The 18610-nt window shown below is 41.6% G+C and overlaps 5 non-coding genes and 1 pseudogene across 6 annotated transcripts; 3 read left to right on the forward strand and 3 right to left on the reverse strand.

The window, feature by feature from the left end:
- TRNAQ-UUG lies at positions 1143-1214 on the forward strand. Its single transcript has one exon. It is a non-coding gene; the product is annotated as a tRNA-Gln (tRNA).
- On the reverse strand, positions 7304-7385 carry TRNAS-GCU. The gene has a single exon. It is a non-coding gene; the product is annotated as a tRNA-Ser (tRNA).
- LOC102169534 lies at positions 7907-8853 on the reverse strand (annotated as a pseudogene). The gene has a single exon (XR_001297195.2). The product of XR_001297195.2 is annotated as a 40S ribosomal protein SA pseudogene (transcript).
- On the forward strand, positions 11544-11615 carry TRNAA-AGC. Its single transcript has one exon. It is a non-coding gene; the product is annotated as a tRNA-Ala (tRNA).
- TRNAA-UGC lies at positions 13988-14059 on the reverse strand. The gene has a single exon. It is a non-coding gene; the product is annotated as a tRNA-Ala (tRNA).
- TRNAA-UGC lies at positions 17775-17846 on the forward strand. The gene has a single exon. It is a non-coding gene; the product is annotated as a tRNA-Ala (tRNA).

Consider the following 18610-nt stretch of genomic DNA (forward strand, 5'->3'; position numbering starts at 1 on the left):
TCACTATTAACATGTTGCATTTATCTTTTGTGGTTTCTCCCTAACTGTTAATCCCTTGCAGTCAGGGGTTCTGTCTTCTACTCTTTAATTTTCTGCATGCTCTGTTCACCACCATGCTGAGCACAGTAGGCAGTCAGCACAGAGTAAACACAACTTCTAAGTTCTCTACTAGAGGGTATTAAATTCTTTTGGTACATTTTTCACTTTTAATTACTGAAGCAATTATATCTCACAAAAGGGAACAGGACAAAATCTTAATCTATTTAAAACTGAGTGTATAAATTCACAAACTGTGACAAAAATTGAGTCATGCTATATATTACATTTCAGCAAATTGCTGAGTTGTGCTTGGTAGTCTTAGACTAAATCTCTCCCGAAACTGCCAAGCCAACATGTGTACCTATATCAATCCCATTCTTTTTAGTATATTATTTCTATTGAATGGATAGGCATATTTTCAAGTTTCTGATACTAAAAAATATTACAATGAGCATCTTTAGATATATTTTTAAACTTTTTATATTTTTATTTCTGTAGAATGGCTTTTTAAAAGAAAAATTGCTGAGTAGATTATTCTTATAGATATTGCCAAATTGCTCCTTGGAGCGGTTTTTATCATGTTTCACTAAGGGCGTCAAGACCCCTCTCTAAGGCCCTGGAAGGTGTCGCCCTTTATGAACATATATTTTTGTAAAACTTGTAAAAGTATATTGTAATGGAAATTAGTTAAGACTGCAGCCTCTTTTTCCTCCAGTTTTCCCTCAGATACATCATATATGTCTTGGAGTAACTGTATCTAATTTTGTGTTGAGAATGTCTATTCTCTCTCTTAAAAAAAAGACCCTTGTGTTCTTCTTAAGAAACTCGTGTAAGTTTCAAACTTCACAAAACCTGGATCCGCCTCTGCTGGTCTTCTGAAAGTTAATTTATGCTCCCAACCGAAGCAGAAGAGAGAGTGGGTGAATTGTCTCGAATTATATTGTGCCCATTGCTTCTTCCCCAGCAGCAATAAAGCATCAGATTTCATTATCAGCGTGGACTCAAAGAAACTTGATCTAACTCGACTGGGTTGAAGCTACTGAAAACCTACTGTGGAGGGAATATTTAACTATAATTGCGGACGGGGTCTTAACCTCTCGGCTGGTCCCATGGTGTAATGGTCAGCACTCTGGACTTTGAATCCAGCAATCCGAGTTCGAATCTCGGTGGGACCTCTCAGGGGAACATTTTATAGTTCGCGTCGGAACTGGAGAAAAAGTGTTCGCCTGCTTTACACAAATGTGGTCGTACTGGATTCTCCTACTCTGTTCGAATCAAAGTACCGAATACTTCGCTTGGGAAGTAACAGATTCTTTAAAATCAAGCTTTCCAAGCTCACAAAGTTCAACAGCAGGGAGGCTGAGTAGAAATGGTTTCGATTCCCAGTAACCTCACGAACTTCTCAAGGGCCGCGCGGACCGGCTCCAGCAGTGCCAATTCTTTGATGCAGACAGCATCTCAAAATCTCCGAGGTACGAAGGCCTCCTCGCCGCCGCGCGGGCTCCTAAGCCGAAAACCCCGCGTACCAAGGAGCTGAGCCTCGGCCTGGAGCGCGCTTTCTTCGCTGTAACACACATGCCCGGGGTCACTTCTTATTCCCTCTTCCCTTTCCCATTTCACCCAGACAATTCACTCTCGTCTGTCTTCTCTCATTCCTTCTTCTCGTTCTCATCATCCACCCCAAATGCAAAGCCCGATGGGAAACTCCTCGAAAACTTGCAGCCGCGGAGAGCGCGGTCCCTGCAGTCCAAGCAGAAAAACTCACCTCCTGACCGGTCGCTGGCCTCACTGCGCCGGGAGCAGGCGTTCCCGATTCATTACAAAACGCCCGCATTTGAAGAGAGTAAAGTGCACAGAAAGTGTTGCACGCGGTGGAGGGGCCCGGAGAGGAGCGTAAATTCGGGTGAGAGAGACTGCAGGTGAGTGGAACGCCCTTTGCCTTCGCGTTATCCGCGTGTCTTCCCTCTTCCGCCTATTGGACCCGCAGGAAATGGAGCGAAGCTCTGATCCAGACCTCTTCGGAAAGTGCCAAACACCTGCAGCCGAAGCACCCAGGAAACAGTTTCCTCGAGCAGAGGCTCAGGGACAAGAAATGTCCCCCTGAAAAAGTACTCCGGGTGTAGACCGGAATCAAGTTGGAGATAAAGCTAATCAAACTTGGAAAGACCGGTTAGCTCTAGGAAGACACTTACTGTGCCGTTAGAGACAGAAAGGTGGGCATGTGGGAAGAAAGATTTCCTTCAGCTGGACCGGAACTAAATTAGGAGAAGACAGGTGTCTATGTTCTATAGAAATTAACCTCTTCTATGTCATAAGAGGCAACCTTTAAATCCAGTGATCTGTTTTCAGGTTCCTTCTTGCTTCGACATTTTAATGTTCTCATATGTTGCAAACTACCACACAATTGCACTCATTTCACACTCTAGCAAAATAATGCTCAAAATTCTCCAAACTAGGCTTCAAAGGTAGGTGAACCAAGAACTTCCAGATGTTCAAGCTAGATTTAGAAAAGGCAGAGGAACCAGAGATCAAATTGCCAACCTCTGTTGGATCACCGAAAAGCAAGAGAATTCCAGAAAAGCATCTAATTCTGCTTCATTGACTACACTAAAGCCTTTGACTGTGTGGATCACAACAAACTGTGGCAAATTCTTCAAGAGATGGGAATACCAGGCCACCTTACCTGCCTCCTGAAAAATCAGTATGCGGATCAAGAAGCAACAGTTAGAACTGGACATGGAACAATAGACTGGTTCCAAATAGGGAAAGGAATGGGTCAAGGCTGTATATTGTCATCCTGCTTATTTAACTTCTAGGCAGAGTACATCATGAGAAATGCTGGGCTGGATGAAGCCCAAGCTGGAATGAGGTTTGCCAGGAGAAGTATCCGTAACCTCAGATATGCAGATGATACCACCCTTATGGCAGAAAGTGAAGAGGAACTAAAGAGCCTGTTGATAAAGGTGAAAGAGGAGAGTGGAAACGTTGGCTTAAAACTCAACGTTCAAAAAACTAAGATCATGGCATCTGGTCCCATCACCTCATGGCAAATAGATGCGGAGACAGTGGAAACAATGACAGACTTTATTTTCTTGGGCTCCAAAATCACTGCAGATAGTGACTGCAGCCATGAAATTAAAAAATGCCCCTTGGAAGAAAAGCTATGACCAACATAGACAGCCTTTTAAAAAGCAGAGGCATCACTTTGCCAACAAAGGCCCATCTAGTCAAAGCTGTGGTTTTTCCAGTAGTCATGTATGGATGTGAAAGTTGGACCATAAAGAAGGATGAGTGCTGAAGAAGTGAGGCTTTTGAACTATGGTATTGGAAAAGACTCTTAAAGGCCCTTGGACTGCAAGGAGATCAAATCAGTCAATCCTAAAGGAAATCAGTCCTGAACATTCATTGGAAGGACTGATGCTGAAGCCGAAACTCCAATACCTTGGCCACCTGATGCAAAGATCTGACTCATTAGAAAAGGCCCTAATGCTGGGAAGATTGAAGGCAAGAGGAGAAGGGGACGACAGAGGACAAGATGGTTGGACAGTATCATCAACTCAATGCACATGAGTTTGAGCAAGCTCCAGGAGATGGTGAAGGACAGAGAATCCCGGCATGCTGCAGTCTACAGGGCTGCAAAGAGTCAGACATGACTGAGTACCTGAACAACAATATGTAACAAAAAATTCAAATCAAGTCCTACTCCACCAATTACAATAACTCACTGAACTATAAATATTTCATTGACTCTTTATGAATTACTGTTGGTTATGCAAGACTCTGTAACAAATTAAGGTTACTAAATTTATGAAAACAGATTCTTTTGTTTCCCACTATGGACACTTGACTGTACCTCCACTTATATGATCTGTGATGATGCTAATTACAGGGGGAAATAACATTTCTGCTTGGGGTGTGCCTTAGCAGGCATGCTTCTGTTTTCTTTCCACCTTGTTGATGCTAATATGATCAAAAGTACCCCCCTAAAATATTCTCTCTCTTCTGAATTGGCCTGATAGCCTTCCCCATGTAGGAAGTTTCTAACTGCAGCCCCTTCAGCCTCTCCCATTTCTAGCCTGTGGTTCTCAGACATCTACAGCAGTGACATAGTAACCCAAATAGACACCTCCCTGGAAATGACATAACAAAAGGGAGAACCACTTCATCTCAAACACTGACAGAATTTAATGATGTAATCATAATGGCCATATCTAGCATCTAGGACCCATTTGTTGTAGCTCAAATTCATTAACTCATATGTCATTCAAAGTCTGTAAATTACAAGTAATGAAAAATACCTGGCTGGAGGACCCAGACTCGAGAGAAAGCCAATTAACAGCTGCTATAGGGAGGCAGAATCAGTAACAGATACACAAGAGACTGGGAGAACACATGGATACTTCTGCGGGAATCTTACCTTCAGGAAGCTGAAGGAATCCCTGTGGATATTAACAAGAACTACCTACTTGACCAAAATTGTGTCAAGCTTCTCTGAGACCTCTTACAAACCATCCTTGGCCTTCCCAGCATTTGGGCAAGAATCTTGCTTAGGCAGTTTATCTAGAATCCCCCTCAGCATCCTTGATATCCAATCAAGCTCCCCTTCTCCACTCTTGATATTTAATCAAATTCTTTTTAGTAATTTTCCACCTAATGACTCCTTACTCTGCCCCTTCAGCTATAAATCCTCAGCTGCCTCTCTTGTATTCTAGATTGAGTTCAATCTTCCCCACTGCAACAGCCTTAAATAAAGTCTTCCTTGCCCATCTTCCTTCCTTCCTTAACTTCATCTAGTGCAATTTTTCTTTGACAGTTGCCTCAAAGAACTTATAGACATATCCTAGGAAAACTGCTCTTTCAGAAAAAAGATTTAATTCAGGATTTGAGAATACAATCAACATAGAGAATGTTCCAATGTAGAGGACTGAATGGATAAAAGAGCCAATTACCTGAGGATATGAAACAAAATTTTTACTTTTTCCAAGATATGAGAATGTGGCTGGGAACACTGATGGCAAGAGCAGCTTTCCTCGGTTGAATATTTAAAGAAATAAAGAGAATTCTGGCTGATTGAATGTAATACATATATACCTCAACCAGATATGAGGCTTTAAGATCAACATGAAAAACATCTGGGTGCTTTATTAAATTACAGATTGCAGAACACATTCTCTGACATCATAATTTAATAGGTCAAGAGTGAAGCCCAGAATTCTTCATTTGCTACACACACTTGAAGCAGCCTAGAAATCATACTTCAAATTGTTTTCACCTTAAAAAAAATCAAAATTCAAATTAATTAAAGCAAAGAATATTCTATTTTTAAAAGTATAACAAATATTTTGTTGTAATGAGAGAAATAAAAATTAAATTACACTGCAATATCACTTTCACCTACTAAAATGACAGAGAAGCCAAAGTTGGCAACATCGCATATTGGGGAGGGTGAGGGGAGCAAGGACCTCAGACATTACTGTCTGGAGTGTAGATTAATAAAATTCCTTTAAAGGGCAATTTGGAAGTATGTGTAAATATTTCAAAAGCATATATGCTAGGGCATAGCAGATGCCTTTTTAAAAATTTAATTTTACAGTGTTACAAATACACACATTCAATTTTACATATACATAAGAATAATATAAATATCTATAAATAATATTATATATTATTATATATAAATATACAAAGTTATTCATTTTAGCACAGCTTATAAAAACAAAAGATGGGGATGGGGAACCTAAACGTCCAATAGAGGTCTGGTTAAGTAATATATAGTAACCCATATGTTGAAATACCATACATCCTTGGAAAAGAATAAACTGTCACTTTTTGTGATGATATGGAAACCTCTCCAAGATGCATTGATTAAGGGAATGAGGAAAGGCTCAGACTAGTGTGCATAGTATGTTATCATTTGTGTTATCTGAGATAAAAAGCTATATTTATTTCATGTGGTATATATTCATATATGCTTAATATGATTCTGCTGCTGCTGCTGCTGCTAAGTTGCTTCAGTCGTGTCCAACTCTGTGTGACCCCAGAGATGGCAGCCCACCAGGCTCCTCCGTTCCTGGGATTCTCCAGGCAAGAATACTGGAGTAGGTTGCCATTTCCTTCTCCAATGATTGAGAGTGAAAAGTGAAAGCGAAGTTGCTCAGTTGTGTCGACTTCGCGATCCCATGGACTGCAGCCCATCAGGCTCCTCCATCCATGGGATTTTCCAAGCAAGAATACTGGAGTGGGGTGCCATTGCCTTCTCTGAATATGATTCTGGAAGAGATAAAATGGCTATTTGTGGGGAATGTAATTAGGTGGTTGGAAAATAAGAATGGATGCAAAAGTTTGCTGTATAGATTTACATATATGTATACCTTATATATTTATAAATATTTTAATAATTCTAAGTTAAACTGTATTTCATATATAAAATTAAATATAATGATTTTATAAAATAATATATTTTATATATGTATAAAAATACTTTCCCCCAAAGTTATGACAAGGTGGAGACGGAGATCACAAGAGAAACTGCACAATACTGACTTTCTTCTCTGTTTTGCTAATGGAGGAATCCTTGGATCTAACAGGAAATATTCTACTGGATGTATTTTCAGTTTTGTCTCTAAGCAGGTGCATGCTCTTTTCATTAAAGCAAGAGATCCTTAGTAATGGTTAAGTAGTCTGTTGGGGAGGGAGACAGTTTAAATTAGCAAACTTTGTGAAATATTGCAGTACAGCTAAAAATAGGCTGAAAATTTCCTACAAGAACAACATATAATAATTTATTGTGTATACTTCTGTGGATGATTTTAGGCAATGTTTTTCTATATCCCTCAGTTAGCTGCTGCTGCTGCTAAGTCGCTTCAGTTGTGTCCGACTTTGTGCGACCCCATAGACGGCAGCCCACCAGGTTCCACTGTCCCTGGGATTCACCAGGCAAGAACACTGGAGTGGGTTGCCATTTCCTTCTCCAATGCATGAAAGTGAAAAATGAGAGTGAAGTCTCTCAGTCATGTCCAACTCTTTGCGACCCCATGGACTTCAGCCTACCAGGCTCCTCCGTCCATGGGATTTTCCAGGCAAGAGTACTGGAGTGGGGTGCCATTGCCTTCTCCTCAGTTAGCTACTCTTCCTCAAAAAAGTCCCTTGAGGAAGTTGCCATTTCGGGTGATGCCAAACACCATTCACATGGCAACTAGAAAGCTACTTACACGTTACACTGTTCTCACACAGCAGGGACCAAAGAAGTCCAAAGAGAGCCTCACGACGAGGGTGGGATTCGAACCCACGCGTGCAGAGCACAATGGATTAGCAGTCCATCACCTTAACCACTCGGCCACCTCGTCTATTGATAACAGAGTAAAAAAATCATGCCTTCATCACTGCAGTTCTATTCTGGAGCACTGTATCAAATTGCCTTTTTTTTTTTCTTTCTCTTGGTTTAATCCTGACTCAATTCGTGTGATCAGATTTTTAAGAAACATTTCACAGCAACCATAAAATTGAAAATGACACTTAGAGTGGTCCAGTTACTTGGTATATACAAAATGACCAGGTAAAACCAGTACGCTTCGGTGCTTAAACACCTAGATCCTTGTTGAACACAGGAACAAATGAACATAGCCAGGATTTCAACCCTGATTTGTTGTTATGGCTCCAGTCATCTGCCATGTTTTCTCCCAGAGACTAGGGTCCCTCGGCCGCTGGACTCTGCAGTGGAAGGGCCGAATTACCTACATCCTGATTAGAACATGTCCCAGGATACCTGTTTTCTGGGAAAGAACTCGAAACAATAAAGTTTGTCTCTGTGATTCTTTTTTTTTCTTTTAGAAACAGTTTATTTCCATCAACCAGATTCCCATTTTGCAAGTTCTACAAGAACACCTTAGGACCACTCGGTGGTGGTTCCTACCCATTCCGTGGCCTGGGCAGTGGGGGCTGCAGACCAGTCTTCAGTGGAAGGCTGAGCACTCCAGTCTCCAGTGGGGAACTGCTGAATGGGCACGGGAGGCACCTGCACGCCTTCGGACCAGTCTGCCACCTCAGGCTGGGCAGCCGTGAACTCTGGAGCTGGAGCAGTCCATTCACCCTGAAACTCCTCCTTGGTCACAGCCTTCTCAGCTGCTGCCTGCTCTTCCTTATCAATTTCCTCAGGATCTCTGTAGAAGTAGAGGTCCGGCATGACCTCCCACGGGTGTTCTGGGGAGACGGTGCCACGCATGCGCAGGACTTCCCAGGCGAGCATCCACATCAGACCCACTGAGTGCGCTCCCTTGTTGTTGCACGGGATGGCGATGTCCACGTAGCGCAGAGGAGAGTCCGTGTTGCACAGAGCAATGGTTGGCAGGTTAATAGAGGGGCTGGTGGTCAGCCCTGGGATCGGTGACCACCAGAAGCCTCGGCTCCCTGAAGGCGGCCTGGATCTGGTTAGTGAAGGTTCCCGGAGTGAAGCGGCCAGCGATAGGACTGGCTCCAGTGGCAGCAGCAAACTTCAGCACAGCTCGCTGGTCAGTATTCCTAGAGGATATGACACTGACATCAGCCAGGTTTTCAATGGGGACAATGGCCCGAGCGGCCAACAGAAGCTTCTCCCAGGTCCTCTTCAGATTTATGATGTAGATGCCATCACTTTTCCTTTTGTAGATGTACTGTTCCATTTGGAAGTCAAGGTTGATGCTACCTAAGTGGGTTCCTGCTGCAAGGAATTTAAGGACATCCTCCTCCTTCATTTGCAGGACATCGAGGGCTCCGGACATTGTGAAAGCTTCCCTTTAAGTTACGATGGGAATTCAGGACAACGCCGTATGTACCCCTCTCTGGGTAGCGACGAAAGCTGTCTCTGTGATTCTTATGTTTGCTTCTGAAATACGCTGGACTGCTAAAAAGTCGCCTTCATTTCTGCCTCGTTACCTTCTCTGGGGCTTGGCTTTCATCAATCTGTGACATACAGCAACCAGTGAAAAGATGGTTGGACAAAAGTAGAAAAACACAAGCGTTCTGCTGGGCCGTCTTGGTTATAGAGTAGATTGGAGTCTTAGTGTGTGCAATTGATTGCGGCTGCCACAAACACCGAGAAGGGCCAGGAAGGGAAATCCTTGCTCCTATAGGAGCCAGGACGCCTGCCTACTGGTTGTGGTTCTGTCCCACTCACCATGCGGCCTTGTGCAGGCCACTTCACCAGTTCCATACCCACTCTCTCTGTCTCACCTCCACAATTCTCCTCTTTCTCCCACAGGAGGAAGTTGAACTTGACAGCTTCAAGTAAACCAAGTATCAAGAAATGCTTCCACTCATTAGGATTCATCTTCTTTCCTATATTTAGTGCAGAATTTTGGAGATAAATTTGAAAAGACTCTCACATGCCAAAATGCTGTAGCTCTTCCTTCTCATGAAATCTCTGCTTTGGATTTTAACTTGTGGCAAGGGTTACCCTCTTCTTTCCTTCTCATGTCCCTTTACTGAATTTCATAGAATCTTCAACATACAACATATTCTGAACAAAACTACAGGTATTGGCCCATAAAGAGAAGGTCAGTTTCAGTTCCTCCACTTCCCTGCTCTTCTGATACTAAATATTCACCCCCACAGTTGTATTTCTGTTGCTACCTGGTTTCAGGATAACCTCTCCTCTGCTGATCCAGGTCAGCTTTCTGCAGTTCTTGCTCTCAAAGTCTCCAGCCCTCAGCCACTCTAGGTAAGACTCCCACATCTAGAGCTCTATGACTAATCAGCCTAACCTGCTCCCCACGCAAAAGCCAATAAAGAGGCAAGGTTGGAGGAAAGGAAAGTTTTGGACGCCAGCAAACAGTGGGGTACGGTCTCCTGCTCAAAGGCCCACTCCTCACCACTCACAACTGGTGGGCAAGAGCTTTTATAGACAGAGGGAAGGGGCTACATGCAGAAACAGCACAGTCAGCTCTGACAGTCATCTTGGAATTGGTCATCAGTGGTTTGATCAGCATCATCTTGATTGTTTTAAGTACAATTGATGTTTAGTTCTAGGGCCAGTTTGTTCCCTTTCCTTGAAGCCAATTCTTGGAACTCTGGAAGCTTATGTCATGACTATAGTCTGGTCATCATGTAGTTAACCTCTCCACCTATTGGGGGTTTCAGTATCTACAAGACAGCTCACAGGACGTGGCTTAGAATATTATCTATAGCCCTTGAGAAGGAACTAGGAGTGCCGTTGCTCAGTCTTGTCTGACTCTATGCAACCCCATGGACTGTAACCTTCCAGGCTCCTCTGTCCATAGAATTCTCCAGGCAAAAATACTGGGGTAGGTTGCCATTCCCTTCTCCCCGGGATCTTCCTGACCCAGGGATTAAGGCCCTTTTAATGACTAGATAATTATTATTTAGTCTTGTTGGACTCTTTCCCTTTGTTTCTGCTTTTTTTTTTTTTTCACTTCTCTAAACTTACTCTTTGGCTAAAGATTTTCCAAAGACAAAAGGCAGGCAGAGGACATGGGGGACAAAGACTATAGGGTCTTGTTCTATTTCAAAGATGTATTGCAGCTTACTTTCAAATGGGAGAGACAGGAAGCAAATGATAAACCAAATGGGGTAAAATAGTAATAGTCACTAACTCTGGATAAAAGGTATATGGTTATTTGGGGGGGTATTGTTTCTTTTCTTTTCAAAAATTTAATTAGTTTGAAATTGTTTCAGAGTGAGAGAGAAGAGAGACTGCTCTGGACGTGCCGAGAAATCGAACTCTGTGAATTGGGGCCGGGCTCACTCTTTAAAATATAGGAGACTCTCCCCTTTCCTAAATCATCCGAGGTACTAATAATTCTTGATAGCTCCCTGATTCCTAAAGGACTGGTCGCCGATAAACAGAAGCCAGACCTGCCTTGCCTGCTTACCTTTTGTTCTAAGCAAAAGCCCAGCCCAGCCCAGCCCACCCTCGGCCAAGCTCGGCAAAGCAGGAGGACGCCAGAGATTTGCACGAGGTAAATGTTGCTCCTTTGGATGACCTGGGCGCCTACGTGATGCCAGGCACCCAAGCTCATGCTTCCAATTAGTCCTAAGCGATCCGTCCAGGACACCGTGAGCTCTCTGGGATGTTCCCTGCCATCACCACGAAACGCGGAGGATATATATATATATATTTGGCTTCCGGAAACGCGGATGATTTGAGGGTCATTGTTCCAAGGAAGGTCGTGCTGGCCGCGGGAGCTGGAGCTCAGCAGACGCGGACCCGCTTTGACTCCATCTCTGCTGCCTACTCCTCAGCGGGTACCCCGGCTGCCCAGGTACCTGCTTCGGTCTCCTGAAGCCTTGCAAGTGGAAAGGGCAGGAATGGAGGTTGGAGAGTAACAGATAACAGATGGTCTCTTTTCAGCCTCCTTCCTTTAGAATTTCATTCTGTTGTTTTCATCTGAGGCCGCTGCGCAGTCAATTTCGCAAATGGGCATTTCCTAGGCAATTTACTAAATCTTTGAGAAGCAAAGGAATAATGATTATAAATCACGAAAGGAATCCAAGGAAAACTGTTCGCAGCTGGGGGTGTAGCTCAGTGGTAGAGCGCGTGCTTAGCATGTACGAGGTCCCGGGTTCAATCCCCGGCACCTCCATCAGTTTTGAGGGAGATGTAGTTGTGATCACGCCGCTTTTCCTTTCGTCTCACCCTTTAACACCGGGTATCTTCTTTCATTCAGTTTTCTATCTGTATTGCCTTTGTGGCATCCAATTTCCGCCCCGAGACTACTACTACCACCAGAAATGTCCAAGCGATTTTGAAAGATAATTGGCCTAATTTCTTTGGAATCCAAGTTGAAAGCAGAACAGAAGAAAGCAGAAAGATCAACAAGAGACTCACTTTCATTCACTTTCTCCTGAATTCTGAAGCGTTCTTAGAGCAAAACACACACTGGAGGTGGAATAGTAGAAAAATATCGTTTATTTCTTTCTAATGAGCATCTGACCACCCCCTGCTTTCTTTCTTCTCTTGAATCACTTGATGTGGAAGCAGTGGTCCTCAGTTACAACTGCAGGGTTCTATGCATAGGGAAACAATAAAGAATCTGTCATCCTATGTGGTGCCTTCCAAGCCTAAACTGAATGACAGATTGAATGGAGACTGGCTGCTTCAATGAATTCAGACCATTGCCACTTTGCTAAGATTGAGAGTGTGAGAGGTTAAGCATCTAAATATCTCCTGTTGAAAAAATTTCAATCAAAATAAATGACACGGGCTCATTTCAGAAATAAATTTGAGTGAAACGTATTTCACTTCTACTTTCACAACACAAATATCCCACTGTGTGTCTTAACCAACCTAATAATTAGGGCTGATTTGCTTAGACCAGACCTAGTCTGAAATACTGGCTGAATATATGAGAGGCAAAAAAAAAAAAAAAAATCAGTTGTCCCTTTTAAACGTGTTAATTTCTAGGAATTAGTTTTTATTCTTGAAAATTATTCCATACAATATTTTTTAGTAAGTTTTTATGATCTGTATCACCTATTTAAGTCCTTTCAGGTATATTTGTGGTCACATAGATTTAAGTTTTTCACAAGGATATCTACTGCCTGTACTATTTTAATGTGGTAATGGAGGTACTAATCAAGGCATTTAGCATAAAACAGTAATTAGAGGAGTAACTAGTAGATAGGAGGGGATAAAGCTCTCTGTTAGGATTATATACCTAAAAACAACTCCTCAAAACAGAAAAGCTACTACACATGGACAATTTAGTAAAGAACCTAGTTGCAAAATTAATACACATACTAGTGTTCTTAGATCCAGGCTTTGGAGGATTTTGGTTATTGATTCATTGTTTTGAAAGCTGACAAATGAAGGAAAAGAATCAAGTATTTATACCACCTCTCTTATCTAGAGTGTACTTCAGGATAAGCATACAGTTGATGAGGGAAACTTTTTCTCTGTAGAATAATCACTGCTAATACATGCAGAAGGAATTATAAAATTAGATTCAACATTTTGCAACTGATATTGCTTTACTGTATCTAGGTCACAATCATCAATGGCTGCTACAACCATGAGATAAAATTGGATGAGGGAGCTCTGGAATGCATGGAACGGGCTGACATACCTGAAATCAATGATCAATTTCTCATCATTAAAAGTAAGACCAGTACACATCATATGCCTCTTTCTCTAAAAAAATTTGTATTATTTATTTGTGAAAAAAGTCCAAAATTGAAAATTAAAAATTTAGTTCTCAATATATATTTATGCTTTATATTTTATATGAAATACATTTTAATTTTTATTTTCATCAAAGAATGGCTTGTATTTCTTTTTTAAAAAATTTTTAATTGTGATAATTGCCATAAAACACGATATTAGTTTTGGTTGTATATGGCTTCTGTTTCTTGAAAATCACTGTCAAATATAGTTTTCTTTTAGCTTTATTGAGGTATAATTGACAAAATTGTAATTATACAATTACAAATTGTAAAGTTGTAAAATATATTTAAAGTGTAAAACCTGATGATATACATATAATTTTCTTAATAGGGAAGAGAGAAGTTTTGTATTGTTATTATTTCTTATAAAACTTGATCATGTCAGTAATCACTATGAAAGAGTGGAATAAAAATGCATCATAAAAACATAACAATGACTTTTGGTCTACTAATAGGACAACCAGAGTGGAGCAAATATGGAAGGCTAGTTTATGAATGTACCTTTTTTCCCTTCAAAACCAGCTTCCATAATTGAAAAAATGTTCTAACCTCCCTTGAGAATTCTCTCTGCCTGTGCTAATGTCTTTTCTATGGTATATGTTATTTAAAAGCAACTGTTCTTGATATATTGGAGCTACAATCCTTATTAAGCAGGGGTGGAGGGGCTTTGAGCAGTACTTTCCCGGTAACTCAATACACTTAGCTTTAAAAGAGTCCATTATTTATGCTTCAGCATTAATCCTTTCAAGGATTAAAGGGTGAGAAATCAGCTGAAACCGTAGTTCAGCTAAAGTGGAGATGCCGGGGATCGAACCCGGGACCTCATACATGCAAAGCATGCGCTCTACCACTGAGCTACATCCCCACAACTGAAGGAAACTTTTTCCTTTGTTGACCAATAGTGAATACGGTTTACGCTAGACGTTCTGTGTGCTCCTTCAACCTACACTTGTAAAAACATAATCAGGTAGATTTAAAAAATACTTATTAAATAATACCATCCATAGATTCTCTGTACTTTCCCTTAATATTCTTAGAATTTATCACGACTAATCACATAGATTTGTTATTTGACTAGGTGTTTCCTTCTCTAGCAAGATAGCTTCAATAGGGCAGAGCCTGTACTGTTTTCTCTCATAACTCTGTATCAAGCCCTTAGCATAGAGCCTTGCAGATAGCGGCCACTCAATAAAGAGCTGTGAGAAATAAATTACAGGCATATTCTGTTCAGGATGTATGTTACAGAACAGAATCTTCCAGTGAAGTGTGTGTGGGAGAGGAGGATTCACAAATACATATACAAATGATTTCAGTATGACAAGTCCTCTGGCAAGGAAATGCTTATGTAACTAATGGCAGACACAAAGTATATCACATTCTTGGCCAGAAATTGATGGCTTCAGGAGTCTTGAAAGACAAGACTTGGCCAAGAGTTGTACTTAAGGATCAATTTGGCCTTGCAGGATAAGTGGCTGTTCTCACATTTCCACCATAGTTCTAGGCACTAGTGGAGTATGAAGGCCAAAGTGCCCAGCAGCAATTTGCTCAGGCTTGTGGTGGCACTATGTCGGCCAACAGACCTAAGGCAAGAGTTGCGGGTCTGAGATGCATTAGATTATTTTATTGAATTTACCCTTGGCAAACAGCCACAGAAAAATGAGATCCAGTTTGTCAATGGATGGGACAGCCCTAGCCTCTCAGTGACACTGAGATATGGATAGTGGACAAGGTGCTGACGCAGTGTATTTGATAATTCTGCTGGAGACTGGATGGGTTAGATCTAGCATTGTGGACTTCCAAGCTTCAGAACTGCCTCTCTCTGGTGCAAATGATCACTGTGCTTGTTGGAGCAAATCGTTGAGCATTTTTCAGAACTGTTCACAGTCACACCTGCCAAAATCTGTCCTCCTGTTTTTCATCAACAAAAACATAGTCCTTGCTCTCTTTCAGAGGTTTACTTTCAGCATTCAGAGCGCATATTAGGCAGACAAACATTCCTTGCCAGGCCTGTCTATGAATTGGCTTAGGTTGCTCCATTGACTTTCTGGTGTTACTCCTAGCATTTGGAGCTAGGTCACATCTCCAACTGTGCCCCTCCTGCCTCTCAACCCTGCTCTTTCCTGCCTTGACTACTGTGCAGGGCATGGGCGCGACTCCTCAGCTTCCATCCCACTCTTTCCTCTTGTTGCAAGTTCCTCAGCTTCACCTGGTTTACCTCCCCATGGAGGCCGCTTCTCTACCATTGGAACAAGTCTTGTTCTGTCCCAGTCAAGGTGTTCCTGGGGCCTCTGGAGCACTGGAAATCTCCTGGGAAATACCCAGTGCAGTGATAGTGCCCTACCTCTTCCCCAAATTCCTCTGGGTCCAGCTGTGTTGGCAAGAAGGGAGGGTAGGATAACCTACACTTTCCAAGACCTTGGGAAGGTCCCAAGCAATGTGTTCACCTTGTACATTTGAAAAATTTGCATCCATGAGACTTTGCCATAATCAAGGGAGACTGGTACACCGGCTGCCACATCCAAAGAGGCAGCAGGCGTGCAAATGATCCACTTCCCACCCAGGTAAGCACTGAGGAAATTGTGTGTTGGATGTATCTCAGGAAGTGTGTCAGGGCCCCAGTATGGAAAGAATGGACACATTGGTGGCTCTTATTCCAATCCATGGAGAATGGTGGTGCCAGGCCATTTTTAGTGGTAGAGTGATTTTTCTGGTGAATTGCAATAAGGAACAAGCCTCAGATGTGATAACTATTACACTATTGCCTGACAGTCAATGTTCCCAAATTCTTAGAGGACCATCCTCCCAGACTTGAGCAGCGCCAGGTCTAAATGCCTAAAGGGTTCCACCTGCAGACTGCATTGACCAGCTTAGAAGGTGCTAACCTTTGCGCTTTTGAATCCAGTTTGTGATGAGTATCAGGGATTCCAATTACTCCCCACGAAAGAGGAATTCTTTGTAATTTTGGTCAAAAACTGAGTGATTTAGACTATTTCCCTTGTTTCTGATCTATTGGAGGCTGAATAGTTAAGTGAAGTGTTGTTGAGGTCCCTTCTTTCTTTCTTTCCTTCGTCCCTTCTTTCGATCGGTAGTAGAGCTTGTTCTCATGCATGAGATTTGGGTTCAATCTCTGGTGTGTCCAGGTGTGTCCCATTGCAAAATAGCCTTTACCTGTAGATGTGTTTTATTTAGGCTTTTTGCTTTTCTTAACCTATTCTTACTCATCTTATCTTTCTTTCTCCTTCTCTTCCTATAGCTGGTGGCTATATTCTCTAATATTCAGAGGCTTTCAAATATCAAGAGAAATTTTCTGCTGTTTGTAATTAGTATACAACTCATTCAGTTTTAAAAATTAATACTTCAGAATATTCACATACTATTTTCACAATATATGAGAAGCTAAGTTAAAAAATTTAGATACCCCATACACATTTAAACATTTAGCATCAAGCTATAAAAATTCATGCCTAATATGTTAAATTATTTTATCTGTAAATGTTTTTAAATTTTTTCTCTCATTTTATTACAATGAAGTTTAACAGTACAGAAAAGTTACATGATCTTTGTGGATTTATTTTATCTTTAAATGTTGGAAACATCTTACTACTGTGTTATTGTCATAGTATAGTAATGAAGCATTCATCAATACCTCACAACAGTGCTTCTCAAACTTTAGCATAGATCAAAATCACCTCTAGGGTTTTTAACATAGATTATTAACTCTGAACCCACATTCCCAGAGTTCCTGACTCATTGGTCTGTGGTGGGTCTTAGAATTTGTATTCTTAGCAAGATCCCAGAAGATACTGATGCTGCTGGTCCAAAGACCACACTTTGAGAAACACTGTCTCACATTGCAATCTGTTTCTAAAGTGTTGTAGCCTAGATTTACATTTGAATCTTCAGCATCTCTCTTACAATTTTTTATTTCACAGGATATAAGTAGGTTTCCTCACCCGATCTACTAAGTAGGATTTTCCTTCTTGGACCAGGCTGAGATTTATATGCATACTGACTGTGGATAATTCCAAGCCTAGAACCTGAGATTGAAAGCAGCCTGCAGAGTGGCTGTCTCACAGTTCTTCCCCAGATTACAGTTTGGCTTTGTAGTTTGTTGTGTTGTCGCTATTTAGTTGCTAAGTCATGTCTGACTCTTTTACAATCCCATGTAGCCCTCCAGGCTCCTCTGCCATGGGATTTTCCAGTAGTGGGCTTATATTTCCTTTTCCTTTGTACTACAACAAGAAATGTCCCAGTGCTTTGCTGTAGTCATCTATGGTTCTTTTTTTTTTTTTAATATCAGTCTTTCCAAAAGGCCCTTGAACTGAATGACTTTTATGCATGGTCCTGCTGGGGTAAAAGCCAATTTTACAGTTGCTTGTTTGAAACTGGGCCTTGTCAGGTTCAAGAGAATCTGAAGGCTTTAATGACACTGATTTACATAAAACATCTTTCCGACATTTAAGTCCTCTAAAATATTTGCACAACAACGTAAAATACACATATATTTTTTTAATGTGGAAAGTTGACCGCATATATTCATAAAGAAAAGTACCTGAGAGCCACACCACACTTACAGGTTTGGGGATGTAGCTCAGTGGTAGAGTGCCTGCTTTGCATGCATGAGGCCCCGGGTTCAATCCCCAGCATCTCCAGTCTGTTACTGAGTATTCACTCAGTGGTGTTTTTACACGCTGGATAAACAGACAAAGTCGTTCTTCGCACTTTGGATATTTCTGAGCAATTTAAAGTATTACTCTGCTGAAAAAAATATACCCTTGCTTCGATCGCCAAAGTCCCATCAGACTGATCCTATAACTTTCTTTTGGAGGAGGTGAGAAGTGGAAGGGGTCAGAGAGCAAATCAGCCTGAGACAAAGACTAGGTTGGTTTCCACTCCTGTCTTTTTTTCCCAAAAAACTCTTTGACCTTTGTCACAAGAGCTTCTGTCTTAGTAGGTCATAAACAAACATTTTATTTCTCATTTCATTTTAAAAGAGATCATAAAAGTACACTACTGGTATCAGTTCAGTTTAGCCGCTCAGTCGTGTCCAACTCTTTGCGACCCCATGGGACTGCAGCACCCAAGGCTTCCTTGTCCATCACCATCTCCTGGAGCTTGCTCGAACTCATGTCCATTGAGTCGGTGATGCCATCCAACCATCTCATCCTCTGTCCTCCCCTTCTCCTCCCGCCTTCAATCTTTCCCATCATCAGGGTCTTTTCAAAAAAGTCAGTTCTTCATATCAGGTGGCCAAAGTATTAACGTTTCAGCTTCAACATCAGTCCTTCCAATGAATATTCAGGGTTGATTTCCTTTAGGATTGACTGGTTGGATCTCCTTGCAGTCCAAGGGACTCTCAAGAATCTCCTCCAATACCACAGTTCAAAATCATCAGTTCTTCGGTGTTCAGCTTCCT

The sequence above is a fragment of the Capra hircus genome, chromosome 23, assembly GCF_001704415.2.
Source record: "Capra hircus breed San Clemente chromosome 23, ASM170441v1, whole genome shotgun sequence".
Lineage (NCBI taxonomy): Eukaryota > Metazoa > Chordata > Mammalia > Artiodactyla > Bovidae > Capra > Capra hircus.